The following is a 17,037-nucleotide window of genomic DNA, read 5'->3' as shown; positions in this document are numbered from 1 at the left end:
CATACCAATCAGACTACCTAAAATTATTTTATAGAGCTAGAAAAAATAATTACAAAATTCATTTGGAAAAACAAAAGGTCAAGAATATCAAAGGAAATAATAAAAAAAAATGCACAGGAAAGTGGGTTAGCTGTACCAAATCTGAAGCTCTATTATAAAGTGACAGTCATCAAAACTATTTGGAACTGGCTAAGAATTATAGTGGAGGATCAGTGGAATAGACTAGCACAGGAGACACAGTAGTCAATGACATTAGTAATGTACTGTTTGATAAACCCAAAGACTCCAACTTCTGGGATAGGAACTCAGTATTTGACAAATACTGGGAAAACTGGAAGATAGTATGGCAGAAATTAGGCATAGACCAACACCTTACACCTTATACTAAAATAAGGTCAAAATGGGTACATGAGTTAGATATAAAAGGTGATACCTATGTAAATTAGGAGAGGAAGGAATAGTTTACCTCTCAGATCTTTGGAAAGGAAAACAGTTTATGACCAAACAAGAGATAGAGAATATTATAAAATGCAAAATGGATGCTTTTGATTACATTAAATTAAAAAGGTTTTGTACAAACAGAAGTAATGCATCCAAAATTTGAAGGGAGGCAGAAAGCTGGGAAACAATTTTTATAGCCAGTACTTCTGATAAAGCCCTCATTTCTAAAATATATAGGGAACTAAATCAAATTTATAAGAATCCAAGTCATTCCCCAATTGAGAAATGGTCAAAGGATATGAACAGGCAGTTTTCTGATGAAGAAGTCAAAGCTATCTATTGCCATATGAATAAATGCCCTAAATCACTATTGATTAGAGAAATGCAAATTAAAACAACTCTGAGGTACCACCTCACACCTATCAGATTGACTAACATGACAAAAAAGAAAATGATAAATGTTGGAGAAGCTGTGGAAAAATTGGAACACTAATGCCATGTTGGTGGAGCTGTGAACTGATCCAACCTTTCTGGATGATGCCAGGGGAAGTAAGAACATGAAAGGAATAAGGGTCTTTGGTCTATGAGGTTGAAATACAGGTTTTGCCTGGCACTGATAGAAGAAAGAAGGAGTCACAAAACACTAATTATAGTACAGCAGTGTGGAATCATTGGAAAGGTTAATGTTACCAGAATAGAAACTGAGTCACTGCTGATCAAATACTACTATTAGAAACTGGACTACTTCCCCCAGCACTTCACACCTGACTCCCCAAATTTGGTGGAAGCATATGCATGACTAATCCATGTATGCCAATGATATAAAGAAGGAAAACAACTGAGAGTCAGGAACTAATGTTTGAAAGACATTTGGGGAGATGACAGGGATGATAATGCCTTTGATAGTCAATGTGGGTGGGGCAGCTAGGTGGCACTGTGGATAAGGTATCAGCCCAGGATTCAGGAGGACCTGAGTTCAAATCCAACTTCAGACACTTGACACTTATTAGCTGTGTGACCCTGGGCAAGTCACTTAACTGTCGTTGCCATGTGAAAAAACAAACAAAAAACCTCAATGGGAATGGGAAGAGAAAAAGTTTGACTGATTCATTAAACATTAGGTCATACATCCAGGAAGGAATGTGAACTACAGCTATACATGTGCAGCCCCCATTGGCCATAGAACAATTCCCACCCCTGTATCATTCTCTGGGCTGACTTACTCAATCCAGTTTACATTCACCCTGGTAGTTCTGGATTTCATAAAGAGGGGCTACCAAAAAAAAAGCTATTTCTCAAACTATTTTAGGATCCTAGAGGGTAGCCAAGGTGGCAGATACACTCTGAATGTCCACAACTATAGCTCTTCAGTCCCAATAATTTGCTTTTCTTTTCCATTAAATAAATAAAACATCATTAACTCTTAAACATTAAATATTTATTGATAATTCAAAAATAAGAATAATCAAAACATTAACACATACCCATACACCTGGGTTCCATTCTCCCACCAATCTAGGAGGATGAGTGCATAATTCTAAAAACTTGGCAGGGAGGCAAATGGGCTGAAAAATCTATGTTCTGGAGGCCAACCCCATCTCTGGTTTATACCCTTTGATCACCTTGCTCCCTTCAAGAACAATCTGAGTCACTAAAAGCCACTTCTCTGCTAGCTTCCTGCTTTCTTGTCCTTACTACTCACCTGCTAGGTGAAGCGCTTAGTAACCAATAACTGCCAAAGTTGTCTTGGAGTTCAGGATTCCCCAGGTTTCCAAAGCTTAAGCTTCTTACCTTTCCCCACATGGGTGAATGCATGAAGAAAAGCCCAGAGAGACAACTCTAGCCCGTGTGAGTAAGACAATTGTCTCTACTGTCTGCTTTGCTCCATTTTTGGACCCTGTCTATGAAGATATGAGATAATCAAAATCTGAGAGGACCTTTGTCCTAATTATTGTTACCCAACTGCATTCACTGAAACCCGGACAGTAACATAATTTCACCTTAATATGTGGGGTGTCACTGGCTAGAACTGAATCAAAACAAAGCACCTGTTATACGTATAATTTTTTTTTTCTCCAAAATGCTCTTAGCCTCAGGTCCTCATTGATAAAATTAATGTGTCAGATGAGATTATACTAAGGTCCCTTTGAACTCAAAATCTATGATACTGTGGTTCTCAGGCTATGTACCACAGACTCCTGCTTCAATTCTCTGTAATGCCGTGTACTCTGACTTATATTAAGTCCTACTTAAATATCAGGTTGATGTTTGCTAACTCAGGAATTAGGAGGAACATGATAGAGAATTCTTAACCTCCTTCAAGACGGGGGCCATCAGTCCTTTGATTTCCCCCAGTGAGTAAGACAGGAATTTCCAAAAAGCACAATTGTTAAGAACTACACTTATTAGTACCTCTATCATTGGGAACCATCTGGCACCTCTTGTTGAACACAAGAGCCTAAATTTAGAAACCCAACTATAATGACATTCTCCATTGTTTGTGCCAGGTAAGTATGTTTTTCTAGAAACTTAACTGTTTGCTTTGCCTTGCTTCTTGAACATGGAGTGGGCAAATGAATAAAAATACCCTTCAATTTAATTCAAATCACCAGGTTTCTCCAATCACTAATAAAAGCAATTTCAAAGATTCATACCCAATTTGCTACCCATTTTTTGTCTTTTCCAGTTCTGTGTAAATTGTTTGCACCTTTAGAATGTCCTAAATTCAACAAGCATTTATTAAGTACACATTATATACAAGGTACTATGTTTTGCCTTTGAGGATACAAATAAAAGAACATGGCTAGTGCTGTAATTCCTAGCTTATATATAAGGCTAGTTTCAGTCCTGGGGAGCCTGGACTTTGTGGAGAGGAGTAAGATTTTTTTTCTCACAGAATATGGCTATTTCTCTACCATTAAGTCCCAGAGAAAATTACTTAAAGCTAAGGTTTGAATTATGTCTGGGATCCTCTTCAAAAGTGGAGCTGAAAGGTATTGGATATACAATGTGGATTTGCTATAGGACAAGAGACAATTGAAAAGGTATTTTAAAGGGGCAGCTAGGTTGCACAGTGGCTAGAGCACCGGCCCTGGATTCAGGAGGACCTGAGTTCAAATCCGACCTCAGACACTTAACACTTACTAGCTGTGTGACCCTGGGCAAGTCACTTAACCCCAATTGCCTCAACAAAAAAACAACAAAAAACAAACAAAAAAAGGTATTTTAACTTTAGCTCAGCTCTCCATTGCTCACTCAACTATCTCAAAATCACCATATTCTGGTAACTCAGATTAGTATTTGAGATTATTCAGATATATATGGTCATCCTCTCTTTCTAGAAGTATTATAGGAAGTAGAGGGAGGATTAGGGTACCTCCTGAAGTTCTGTAAGCACCGATTGGGAATTTAGGGGCTCCCTAACTCCTGAGCTAATTACTCCCTCAAACTCCATCTCTTATGATTACTCTTTGGTCACTCTATTTTCAGGCAAAGAAACATGAAACAGAAGAGCAAGGATTTGAGTTCCCAGTGTAGGCTCACATGGACAAGCTCTTTCTCTAATACACGGGCATGTAGAGTTACCAATTCTATCAGGGTTGGAAAGGATGTCCCTCATAGAATTCAAAACTGCATGTTCCAATGGGAGTAAGAAAAGAGAACCAGTGGAGGGTGAGATCACTCTTAAGGTTTACAGAGTAGGTATTTTTACCTGTTTGACTATACAATCCTCTCTGATTCAGCTGTGATGTAGCACTTTTCCAAAGTAGGGTAAGGGAGACGGAAACTCGTGATATCCAATCAGAAACCTCTATTTGTAAATTACTTTTATTAAAAAATTAAAAAACAAAAACAAAAACAACAGGGCAAATGCATTGCCAGAAAGGGTCTGGTTCCACATAAAGCATATGACACTGGAATGAAGCCAGCTCCAGGCATACTCCATGGGGTATACTCTCCCCAAAGTTGAGGGATGATGGGGGTGTAGTTTCCTGATGTTACTTATTATACAAATATGAGGAAATTGCAAAAGGATTTAGGGATATTCTTTCTCATAACATTATACTGAAGATTATTATTAGTAAAAATATAGATAGGTCCCATTTTATGTGAGCAAGAAATCCCCAGAAATGGATGTATTATTCAAATTTACAATGTATATTTCATTGTGCTGGAACCAATTGCCATATTTTATATAATTATAAATGTGAATAGTGTAGATTTTAATATATACTACCACTTCAAGGAATTCATTATTTGCACTAATCCAGACCTTGCTATACTATGTTTTTTTTCCCCTCTATTTTTTGTTGAGCCTGGAGAAGTATTAAAACCAAAACTTCCTATCTTTCCCTCACCAAGCCAATGTAAATCTAGTGCCTGATCATCCCAAAGGTCTTTAAAAATATAATTGGAAAGAGGCTCACAAGCAAATAGAAAATAAAAAAGATCTGTAAAAATTATTATAACATAAGGGGCGGAGCCAAGATGGCGGAGGAGAGGCTGTGACTCCCACAAGCTCCAGATAAACCCGTCCATTCACGCCCAAATAATGCGGTAAAAATCAAAACCCAGAACAGCCTAATGCACATAAGAACAGAGTGAGACTGTTTCTCCGCAAAAGAGGGCGATTCTGATCACCTACTGATCAGGCTAAACAGCTCAGCGCACGGTCCGGACCCAGCCCAGGACAGTGCTTCCAACACGTCAGAGTCTTCAGCACCAGCAGCTTCTGAGGCTCCGATCACGGACTGGTGAGGGGGTTCGGAGGTAGGCCGGGGTGAAGTGGAGGCAGTATCTGCTGGAGTTGGGGCAAAGCGCCCTGGGTCTGAACCAGTGGGCTGAATCGAGTCGTGGTGGCCCAGTGGGGGAGGGGTAAAAGCATGCCAAGCTTCCGACCATAGAGAATCAGAGTTCAATCAGACTTCTGTTTCCGGGTCAAAGAGAAAACGGCTGTGATTACTCACAAGCCAGGCAGGCTGAGAAGAAGCCCAATCACCCCCTGGGCTACGCTGTAGCACGAACGGTGTGTCCGGGAAGCAGCGCTACACTTTAAGGAGTAAAAAGCCAAGAAACAGTAAGCCAGGATGAGTAGGCAGAGAAAGCAGAAGACCATCGAAAACTTCTTTGGGGGAAAGGTAAACCACAATACAACCTCAGAAGAAGAAGATAATAATAGGGTCAAAGCTCCAACATCCAAAGCTTCCAAGAAAAATATGAACTGGTCTCAGGCCATAGAAGCTCTCAAAAGGGACTTTGAAGAGAAAGTAGGAGAGATAGAACGAAGATGTAGAGAAAGAGAGGAAGGAATGGAAAGAGAAATGAGAGCAATGCAGGAGAGTCATGAGAAAAAAGTCAACAGTTTGAAAAGCCAAATGGAAAAGGAGATTAAAAAACTGTCTGCTGAAAATAATTGCCTAAGAATTAGGATTGAACAAATGGAAGCTAGTGAGCTTATGAGAAACCAAGACACAGTAAAGCAAATCCAATTGAATGAAAAAATAGAAGGCAATGTGAAATATCTCCTTGGAAAAACAGCTGACCTAGAAAATAAATCTAGGAGAGATAATTTGAAAATCATTGGACTACCTGAAAACCATGACCAAAACAAGAGCTTAGACACCATCCTCCAAGAGATTGTGAGGGAAAATTGCCCTGATATTCTTGAAGCAGAAGCTAAAATAGAAATAGAAAAAATCCACCGATCACCTCCTGAAAGAGATCCCAAAAGGAAAACCTCCAGGAATATTATAGCCAAATTCCAGAACTCCCAGGTCAAGGAGAAAATATTGCAAGCAGCTAGAAAAAAGGAATTTAAATACTGTGGAGCTCCAATAAGGATAAAGCAAGATCTAGCAGCTTCTACATTAAAGGACCGGAGGGCATGGAATATGATATTCCAGAGGGCAAAGGAACTGGGACTACAGCCAAAAATCATATACCCAGCAAAACTAAGCATCCTCTTTCAGAGGCAAACATGGAACTTCAAGGAGAAAGAAGACTTTCAGGCATTTGTTATGAAAAGACCTGAACTGAATAGAAAATTTGACTTTCAAATACAACACCCCGGAGAAGCATAAAAAGATAAACAGGAAAAAGACTTCATGAGGGATATTAAAAGATCAAACTGTTAACATTCCTATATGGGAAGATAATACAGAGGACACAGGTCTGAACTGAATACGAAGGGAAGTTATGTTTTGTTCTTTGTGGGGTGTCTTATGTATGGGGTCGGATTTGGGCTTGGGGCCTCCTGGGTCCAGGGCTGGTGCATTGTCCACTGTGCCACCTAACTAACCCATAATGACATCCTTAAAATAGGGTTGAGGGTAGGAGAAATAGACTGGAGGAGGGGGAAGGGGAGAGATGATCTGGGGAGAGGTTATTCATATGAAGGAAACAAGAAAAAAGCTTATGGAGGGGAGGGGAAGAGGGGGAAGGAATTGGGGAGTGATTGAACCTTAATATCATCAGAATTGACTCAAAGAGGGACTAACATACATACTCAAGTGGGAATAGTAATATATTTTGCCCTGAGGGAGGGGAGGGAGATAAGGGGGGGGGAAGGAGGGAAAGGCAGATTCTGGGAGAGAGTAGTAAAAAGCAAAATACTTTCAAGGAAGGTGAAGACATTCTGCATAACGGCACAAGTATGAAATATTGAATTGCTTGATTTCATAGGGAGGGTTGAGGAGAGAGGGAGGAAGAAAATTTGGAACATAGAATTAGCTCAAAGACCTTAAACTCATCAGAGTTGGCTCATGGAGGGAATAACATTCACACCCAGTTGGGAGGAGTAATCTATTTAACCTTACAGGAAAGTATGAGGGGAAGAGGATAAGGAAGGAAGGGGGGAAAAAAAGGGAGTGTAGAGTAGGGGAGGGGACAGTCAGAAGTAAAATACTTTTGAGGAGGAATAGTTTAAAAGAAGATGGAAAATAGAGTAAATATCATGGGAAGGGAATAGGATGGAGGGAAATAGTTATGATGACTTTGCTGGGCTAATACGAAGAAAATTCTTTGTCAAGTTTAAGGTACATTATTTAGGATATGATGAACAGGATACTATTAGAAAAACCTGGAAAGACCTACATGAACTGAAGCAGAGTGAAATGCACTGTATACAAAATAACAGCAATAGTGTAAAATGATCTGCTGGGAAGCATGTGGTTATTTTCAGCAAGGCAATGGTCCAATATAACCCTGAAGGACTATGAAAATGGCAACCCATCTACAGAGAAAGAAGTGATAGTATCTGAAATAGTTGGAAACACATTTTTTTTTCTTTTCTCTTTTTTTTTTTCTTTTTTGGTGAGGCAATTGGGGTTGGGTGACTTGCCCGGGGTCATGTGGCTGGTGGGTGTTGGGTGTGTGGGGCTAGATTTGGACTCGGGTGCTCCTGGTTCCAGGGCCGGTGCTCTGTCCGCTGCACCACCTAGCTGCCCCTGGAAACACATTTTTTAAAAAAAAAATGTTTTTTCTCTTTGACAATTCCTCAGTCTAAAGTTTTGGGAGTTTTTTGACTGTTTTTTCCTCACAACCTAGCTAATGTGGGAATGTTTTCCATGACTACTCATGTATAATTTATTTTGAAATGCTTGAGTTCTAGTGGGTGGGGGTGGGAATAGAGGAGAAAGAGAAGTTGGAACAATTTTTTTTAATTGATGTTAAAATTTGTTTTTACATATATTTTGGAAAATAAAATTCTATTCTAAAAAAAAAATTATTATAACAAACTATCTTGTCTATCAAAGAAAGTGGAATAACTACTTTGTAACTCTAAAGAACCAAGTCCCTAATGTACTTCATAATTAAGTAGAAAAGACACTAAAGGAAACCCATGGGAAAGGTAGAGAGTCTAAGTCAGGTAAACAGAGGAAATGCAAGCCAGAGGTAACTTTTGTGGGTATGGAGGGAATTATTCTTAAGACTCTGGAGAAAGCTAAAGGAATACTTAGGAAATATCCCAGAATGCTGAAAAAATTGAGAAAAACTTAAAAGCTACTTATCCATATGTTTTATCCCCATATCTACCAAATCTTAATGGAGATAATCCTTAATGAAGGTTTAAGGAGGTATCAGGCAAGATTTTGCAAGTGACATTGTACAGCGGAACAAAAATTTTTGTAGCTACTCAATTGACTGAAGGGTATAGAAAATACAAGATCCCACTGTGCTCATTGTCTGGGAGCTGTAAAAAGTAAACACTTGATTCTGTAGAGCAAAACTACTTAAAATCTTTCTTCCCACAAGATGTATTTCCTGTGTGTATTTCAAAATTATACATGATTCCTTAAAAGACGTAGCAGCAGAGATAATTTTGTTTAATTTTCTGGTTATTGATATTGAGAAACAAACCAATGAGATGTATTTTCACAAAAGGTTTTTGATATTCTCAAGGAGCTTGTCCAGGACAGAGTTCAGATGGTCATACTTCTTTGCAGATGGTCATCTGTTAATTATATCTAACCCTGGAATATTGGAGAATCTCATTATTAAAACCCATCCAGGGGCAGCTAGATGGCACAGTGGATAGAGCACCGGCCCTGGAGTCAGGAGTACCTGAGTTCAAATCCGGCCTCAGACACTTAATACTTAACTAGCTGTGTGACCCTGGGCAAGTCACTTAACCCCAATTGCCTCACTAAAAAAAAACAAAAACAAAAACAAAAAAAAAAACAAACCATCCTAATGATTACATATAAACACAAGTGGGTAAAAAATACTTACTATACAGAATATGACATCCATTTGAATAGAAAACTGAAGGAACTTGTCTATCTGCTTATAATAGACAGTGAACTGGGTGGAAATTATGTATTACTTTCAATGACTTCAACAGTCTCCCATAAATAACAGTTCGATATACTTCTAATGACACTGTATGACTGTATGAGGCATGGAACAACATAGCCTACAAAGATATCAAGTTTCAGGTCATATGAAAGACAATGTTGAGGTACATGGTGAGTATAAGTAGGCTTCAATACATTACTAATGGAGAGTTATGCAGGAGAAGCACCATAAAGGATACGCTCAGAGAAATGTATGACCAGAGAAGTAACTATAGTGGCAAAGAAGATATGAATTTGTTGTCATCCGGAAGTGTTAAACACACATCAGTGGGTTGCATCATTGCAAAAACACTCCAGAGTAAAGCTCAAAACAGATTAAAATGTAATAGAGAGGGGGCAACTAGGTGGCACAGTGGATAAGGCACTGTCCTTGGATTCAGGAGGAACTAAGTTCAAATCTGATTTCAAACACTTGACACTAGCTGTGTGACCCTGGGCAAGTCACATAACCCTCAGTGCACCGCAAAAAAAAAAATGTAATTGAGAATTATTTAGGAAAAGAACTAAAAACACGATAGAACATAGATAATACAATTAAGTAGTTTTATAAGTCAATATGTGGCCCACATTGATCCTTATGCATTGTTAAGTGGTCCCTATGTCTATTTTAGTTTGATACCAGTAATTGCATCAAGAGGTACTCCCTTATTGATTAGATTCCAGATATTTGGAAGTAAAACATAAAGGAAAAAAATTACTTCCTGGAGGAGAGAAAGGGACTGCACTAGGACCTGGGGAACTCACGGTAAGCAGAGGCTAGATGACCACTTGCTGGAGCTGTTATGAAGGTGTATCAGGCATCAGGTAGGAGTTGGCCCTAAATATACCTGAGATCCATTCAGAAACTGAAGTAATGTGATTTTATGAGCTAACCGTTTCCATCACAGAACAGGTAGAATTTTTCTCAGGCAACATAGATGACATTTCTACAGTATTTTCAGTGGCAGGATTGCCTTTTGTAAACTGATTTTTGAGCAGAGTTTGCCAATTCAGCAGAAAGTATTTTACAAAGATTTGGAAACACTAACTTTATCCCATTTCCACCTCTCATTTCTGAGCATCATTTCTCTTTGAACACAGCTAAGATTGGCAGTTGCACCTCACAATCCTTAAAAGACCCAAAGGAGGATAAAGAATACATACACAAACACACACACATATATTTATTCCCCATAATACACTATATATAACCCCAAAAGAGTATATAAGAGATCAGCTTGAGCTGCAGTTGCAAAAGGGAAGATTACAAAAACTGTGAGAAAGAGCTAGAAAGATAATGGTGACAAGAAAGAGAATGCAGAATAAACCCTTTGTTCTCCAGTGGGAACTGTTAGCTTCTGTGTACTAGAATTCATCTCAGGCTTATGCTAGGGCTCCTCAATAGAATAGCTATGAGACCAAGAATCATCACTCATTTAAGGAATGATGCCCAGCTCAGGACAGGCCCAAGGCCAACTCAATGGAGAAGGCACATGGTCATATTGACCTTTGTATCTGCCCATCTCCCCAGTGGGAACTTAAAAAAATATTTATTGAATCTATTGCACTGATTCCTTTTTTTTTGGGGGGGGGAGCAATGAGGATTAAGTGACTTGCCCAAGGTCACATAGCTAGTAAGAGTCAAGTGTCTGAGGCTGGATTTGAACTCATGTCCTCCTGAATCCAGGGCTGGTGCTTCATCCACTTCACTACCTATTGGTCCTTCACTGATTCTTTCAATAAGCATTTTCTAAGTGCCTTCCACTAAGTATTATTTATATGTAAAACATTACCAGACTCTGAGGATACAAAGATAAAATGAAATTGTTCCTATTTTTTAAACTTAGATTCTATTGGAGAAATTAATATAGAACTGTCTTGGCCTTTCCTCTTCCGTGCAATTTCTAACCCATGCCCCCTCTACTTTGGCCATCCTCATCACCCTTCTGCAAAGGAAACCTGGTCTTTACCACAGGAAATTTGGGGGAGAAAGATTTCATTTAGACCTTTTCTAGACCACTTAGAAATAACTGAGACATACTCAGAATCCAGTATCCATGTAGTTCTATTTTACGTACAGTTTCCCTATTAAAATATAAAGTCCTTGAAGTCAGTGTCTGTCTCACTTTCTTTTGTATAACCAATACTTAGCACAGTGCCTAGAACATAGTAACACTTTTTTCATTTGTTTATGTTGCCAAAGAGATTAGGATATTAAAGATGGATGCCTACTGAATCTTGGCAGAAAGCTCCAAGCAAGCTCTTCCACTTTCTTTCCTGCAGGGCATGCCCTGATGATGAGTCTAGTGTAGGGACTGATTGAGACTCATAAATTATCACCTTCCATCTTTTGTTATTGGGGGAAGAAGGAAAGGAAGCTACTCAAGAGCTAGAGGAGGCAGATAAATTGATAGGGTAGCCATCATGGAAGTGATGGATGGAACTCATGGCCTTAGGGATGAGTCGGCCAATGCCAGACTCTAGTTCAAAGGAGGAATGGGTGAATGAGGCACAAGAATTGTTGAAACCTGTTCCGACTGCAGACGTAAGGCAGGGATTGTTCCATTTTCCTTCTCTTTTCCCCTCTATTTCTCCCCAGACATTTCCAATGAATGTCTCCCTTTGGGGCTTGCTAGGCTTATTCTTGGTTCTTAAATCCTTGTTTACAGTTCTGTTTTAAACATTTACTTTGTTTCTTAAGCAGTCAAACGTGCTAAAGCTATTAACTACTTCAATTGCTAAAGTGTATTCTTCAAATGCAGTGTTGAGAATGGCAATTGGGAGCACTGGAGAGGAGAAATATAGATTTGAACTACGGTGTTTGGATAGAGTAAGAGCTCTGGAAGAGAGTTAGAAACGAGATTATTGATTCACTTTTACAACTTTCCAGGGAAGAGAAAGAATGCTATTACTAGGGTTTCTCTAGGCAAATAAGTATGTGGACATTGACTGTCTAGGCCAATATCGAGGTGGGCACCTGCCATTTTCATACTACTAGTTTGAAAAGATGGGACCAAGGAAGGAAGAGAGAAGAAAATGACTCTAGGGAAAGTAACATAGAAGGAAAGGAGTAATTCAGAAGAGAGGGAATAAGCATTTATATAGTGCCTACTGTGTACCCAGTATTGTGAAAGTGCTTTAAAATATTATTTCATCTGATACAACAACACTGTGAGGAGGATGCTATTGTGAGCCCCATTTTCCAATTGAGGAAATTGAGACAAACATCTAATTGACATGTCCAGGGTCATATAGCTAGTAAGTGACTGGGGCTGGATTTAACTCAGGTCTTCCAGCCTCCAGGTCTAGTGTTCTATATAATGGCCAAAAAAAAAAAAAAAAAAAAAAAAGTTGTGTTATGTGTTCAGTAGAGTAGAGGGGAAGAGAAGAGTGACTAATGATACCTGCTGCTTGCACCATTGTTATATAAATATTTACAGATAAATAAATAGAAATATATACCAAGAAAATACACATTTGGGTTTAGAATGGTTGTAATCAAAGGTCAGGGTTGGGGAGGAAGTTGAAGAAAGGTTTTAGATATGTGGTAGAATAAAAGTTGTATCTTTTTTTTTTCCTTGCAGGGAAATGAGAGTTAAGTGACTTGCCTAAGGTCACACAACTAGTAAGCGTCAAGTGTCTGAGGCTGTGTTTGAACTCCGGTCCCAGGCCTGGTGCTTTATCCACTGCACCACCTAGCTGCCCAGGAAGAGTTGTATCTTGAAGGGAGGTAGGGATTTCAAGAGATCAAAGTTGAGGCAGAACACCATTCCAGGCATAGGGTTCAACCCGTTCAAAGAAGAGGGAGAGAGATTGAGTATGGCCAGTAAGTAGGGTCAGTTTGGCTAGAATTTAGAGTATATACTTTTCTTTGAATTGTGCATATTCTATTTCCTATCTGTAGGAAATCCCGTTTGAGGAAATGGAGCTTAAAATAATTATAGCTCCATTTGGAACCATTATGCTTGGTAATAACCTAGCACCACACAACACATTAAATGTTGGACTTAATTGGTGGGTAAATACTTAGAATGCTGTCTCAGGTGTCAATAGCCCTGGGTTTGAATCCAGCTTCTGTGACTTCTAAATGATTGACCTAAGGTTTTGTGCCTCATTCTCCTCACCCTTAAAATGAAGGGGATGGTGTGCATTAATATTCCCTGCCCTTTTTGGTTCCATGTATATATTTTTAAAAATTCATTTTATTTATTTATTTTTGAAGGCCAATGAGGGTTAAATGACTTTCCCAGGGTCACACAGCTAGTAAGTGTCTAGTGTCTGAGGCTGGATTTGAACCTATGTCCTCCTGAATCCAGGACTGGAGCTTTACCCATTGTGCCACCTAGCTGCCCCTTCATGTATATTTCTGAAAACAACAAATGTGAACCCTCATGGTAATTTAATACGCTACTCATTATATTCTTTAGATTTTATTCATTAAATGCTTATAATTACATTATTTTTTGTCATCAAAATCCCGAATAATTAATTTTTATATTTATAATTACAATTATTTTATATAAAATTTTCTTCTACCTTAAGTGAAAATTCTAAATGTCAACTTATAAAACTCTAATCATAAAATAATTATAAATCTTTTATGTGGGACATTCTGTAAGAACGAAAATAATCCAACATGACCACATATGCTTGTTATCATTTATAAGGTTTCATATGAAATTTGTTTACTTCACAAATTTTGATGATTACAGACAATATTTTCAGTGAAATCAATGAAAACAAAAGACAGTTAATATAATAATCATATATAAAATTAATTTCTATATTGAATATTTCTGTTTTAAAAAGATGCATAGTGTTTGGCTCCATATAAGACAGTGTTAAACCTTGTGATGTTTAAAATCTAATGTGTGGTCCCCTCATCTGTGTCGTCCCCCCCCCCCCCGCCGTGTGTGGGGATGGAACTAGCTAAGTTTACTGATAAATTCAGCAATAATTTAGGCTTTTAAGCATTTATTAAAGTATATTAGGGGTTAGCCGAGATAGAAGAAGCCACCTTCACCTAGCAATCCATGCTTCTAAAGAGAACACGTGAGGTTCTGAAAGTCAGGAGATCTATCTACTTTGCCCACCTCTGCCACCACAAGCTGGTTCCGGGGAAAAAGGCCATTCTTCTGTTCATTCCAGTGGAAGTTTCCTGCCAAAGGGAAGAGGGGCAGTCCCTACACACAGCTCCAAGCTAACTGGCTGTTTCATTGATTGAGATGACTTACAGGTGTTAAGGGCTAAAATTCTAGCTAAACTGTCTAAAATATCTAATGAGTGGTCGCCAATAAATTATAAGCTTTAGCAAGAGTTAGACTTTTAAGCATGTATTAAGGAGAATAAGAATTTGGTAAAGAGAGAGAGAAAGGGCCTAGATTCCTATCTATTAAAGGGAGAGCACATTTCTAGCTCCCCTCTCCTTCAGCGTCCTCAGGAAAGAGCCTGAGACCAAGCGCCAGTCTCTTCCTTCCTCCTCCCACTCGCCCGCGTCACTTCCTGACGCCAAAGAAAAGACTCCTGATCTTGCCCTCAAAGACCTTCGCTTCATGGGTAGAACTCTTCTACAGTAAATCTCCAGCAGGTGACGTCATTCCAATCGTTACACAGGAGGTCTATGAATAGACATAACTTCCAATTGCCAGGCAGCTTCTGGATGCTAGTCACATGCTTTCTTTTCAGGGGAGCATCACCCTGCTTCTCACAATGCCTTGCTCAGCAGGGGCTGGCACCCTGATTCTCATAACCTGGTTCTGCAATGGGTTTATTTCTGCATTTTGATTAAAAACAGGATAAAGTAAAAATGGTTGCTTACACAAATATGTGGTAAAAAATGGCAGGAGGATTTTATAATCTGAGGGATGGAAATTTACAAAAAAAATTATAGCCATTTCACCAATAGGTGAAAGTGAATAGCTAGTTATGATTTAAATATTTGGTTTCCTACTGACTAATGATGTAGGCTTCAGTCAGTTGCGGACGAACATAGATCAGCACCTTGAAGAGCCACAGGCCACAGTGTGGCTGTGCAGTCCTATATGGGAGCCGCAGCTCCTGCTGCAAGGAGGACATTGGAAAACTGCACTCTCTATTGCCCGTTGGTTCCTGCATCTCATTCGTTTTTCTTCCTCCAGAGCTTGGAGGCCCATCTCAGCTGTGCGCAAGCTGCTCCTGAGTACTGAACTCCATCAGGCGCAGTCCTTGGCCATCTCCTCCCAGCTGCAGGTGTCTATTCTGAGAGTCCTCAGATCTGGCTTGCATACATTTCTGTAGCAAAACTGGGGGTGTCCAGCAGGTCTTTGGCCTGGGGCTAACTTGCCATAGAGTAGGTCTTTAGTAATTTGCCCATCTTGCATGCGGTGCACATGACTGAGCCAGCGCAGCCGTCTTTGTTTCAGTAGTGTGTAGATGCTCTGAAGTTGTGCATGTTGGAGCACTTCTGTGTTGGTGATCCTATCTGACCAAGATATGCCAAGGATGCATTGAAGGAAGTGCATGTGGAAGCTGTTAAGCTTCTTCTCTTGTTTAGTGTATGTAGTCCATGTTTTGCTGCCATACAGTAAGGTACTCAGGACACATGCTCTATAGATGGCAAATTTGGTTCGTCTTGTCAGTCTACTGTTTGCCCAGACATGCTTGGCAAGCTTAGACATGTTTGAAGTAGCTTTCCCAATCCTCTGATTGATCTCAGAATCAAGTAACAAATTGTCACTGACAATAGAGCCAAGATATGAGAATTGGCTTACGATATCCAACTGGTAGATAGCAATGAGTATCAATGGAGGCGACATAGCATCCTGACACATGACTTTTGTCTTTTTAAGATTAATGGTTAGGGGGGGCAGCTAGATGGCACAGTGGTTAAAACACTGGCCCTGGATTCAGGAGTACCTGAGTTCAAATCTGGCCTCAGAAACTTGACACTTACTAACTGTGTGACCGTGGGCAAGTCACTTAACCCCCATTGCCTAAAAAACAAAAAAAAAGATTAATGGTTAGGCCAAAGTCTATGCAAACTTGGGAGAAGCGATTCATCGAGATCTGCAATTCACACTCTGAGTGACGGGCAAATACGGCATCATCGGCAAAAAGCAGGTCTCTCTCTAAGGGTGCTGCCTCTCACTCTGGTTTTGGATCTCAGACGTGAAACATTGAACAGGCCTCTGTCTGACAGGGAATGCAGATAGATGCCATCAGTTGATGAACCAAAAGCATGACGTAACAGCATGGAGAAGAACATTCCAAACAGGGTGGGAGCTAGCATGCATCCTTGCTTGACTCTGCTGTTTATGCTGAATGCTTCAGAGGTGTTGCCTTAGAACTGTACGACACCCTGCATGTTGCAATGAAAGGAGTGAATCAGGCTATGGAGCTTAGGAGGGCAACCAATTCTTGAGAGAATGTTAACCATATCAAACACTTCGGTTAGGTCTATGAAGGCAATGAAGAGGGGTTTTCTTTGTTCTCTGCACTTTTCTTGTAGTTGGTGAAGTGAGAAAATCATATCAATAGTTGACCTCCTTGCTCGAAAGCCGCATTGCGATTCGGGGTAAACAGTCAGCAAGTTTACGAAGTCTAAGCAAGATGACCTTGGCAAACATCTTCCCAATGACACTGAGAAGTGAAATTCCTCTGTAGTTGTTACAGTCATTCCTGTCTCCACTGTTCTTAAAGAATAACTATACGGGCATCACACTTATCCTGTGGCACTTCACCTTCTTTCCAACACAGGCACAACAATTCATGCAGGGGTTTTAAG

This window comes from Dromiciops gliroides, chromosome 2 (assembly GCF_019393635.1).
Source record: "Dromiciops gliroides isolate mDroGli1 chromosome 2, mDroGli1.pri, whole genome shotgun sequence".
Taxonomy (NCBI): Eukaryota; Metazoa; Chordata; class Mammalia; order Microbiotheria; family Microbiotheriidae; genus Dromiciops; species Dromiciops gliroides.
Note: the sequence above shows the minus strand (reverse complement) of the source record.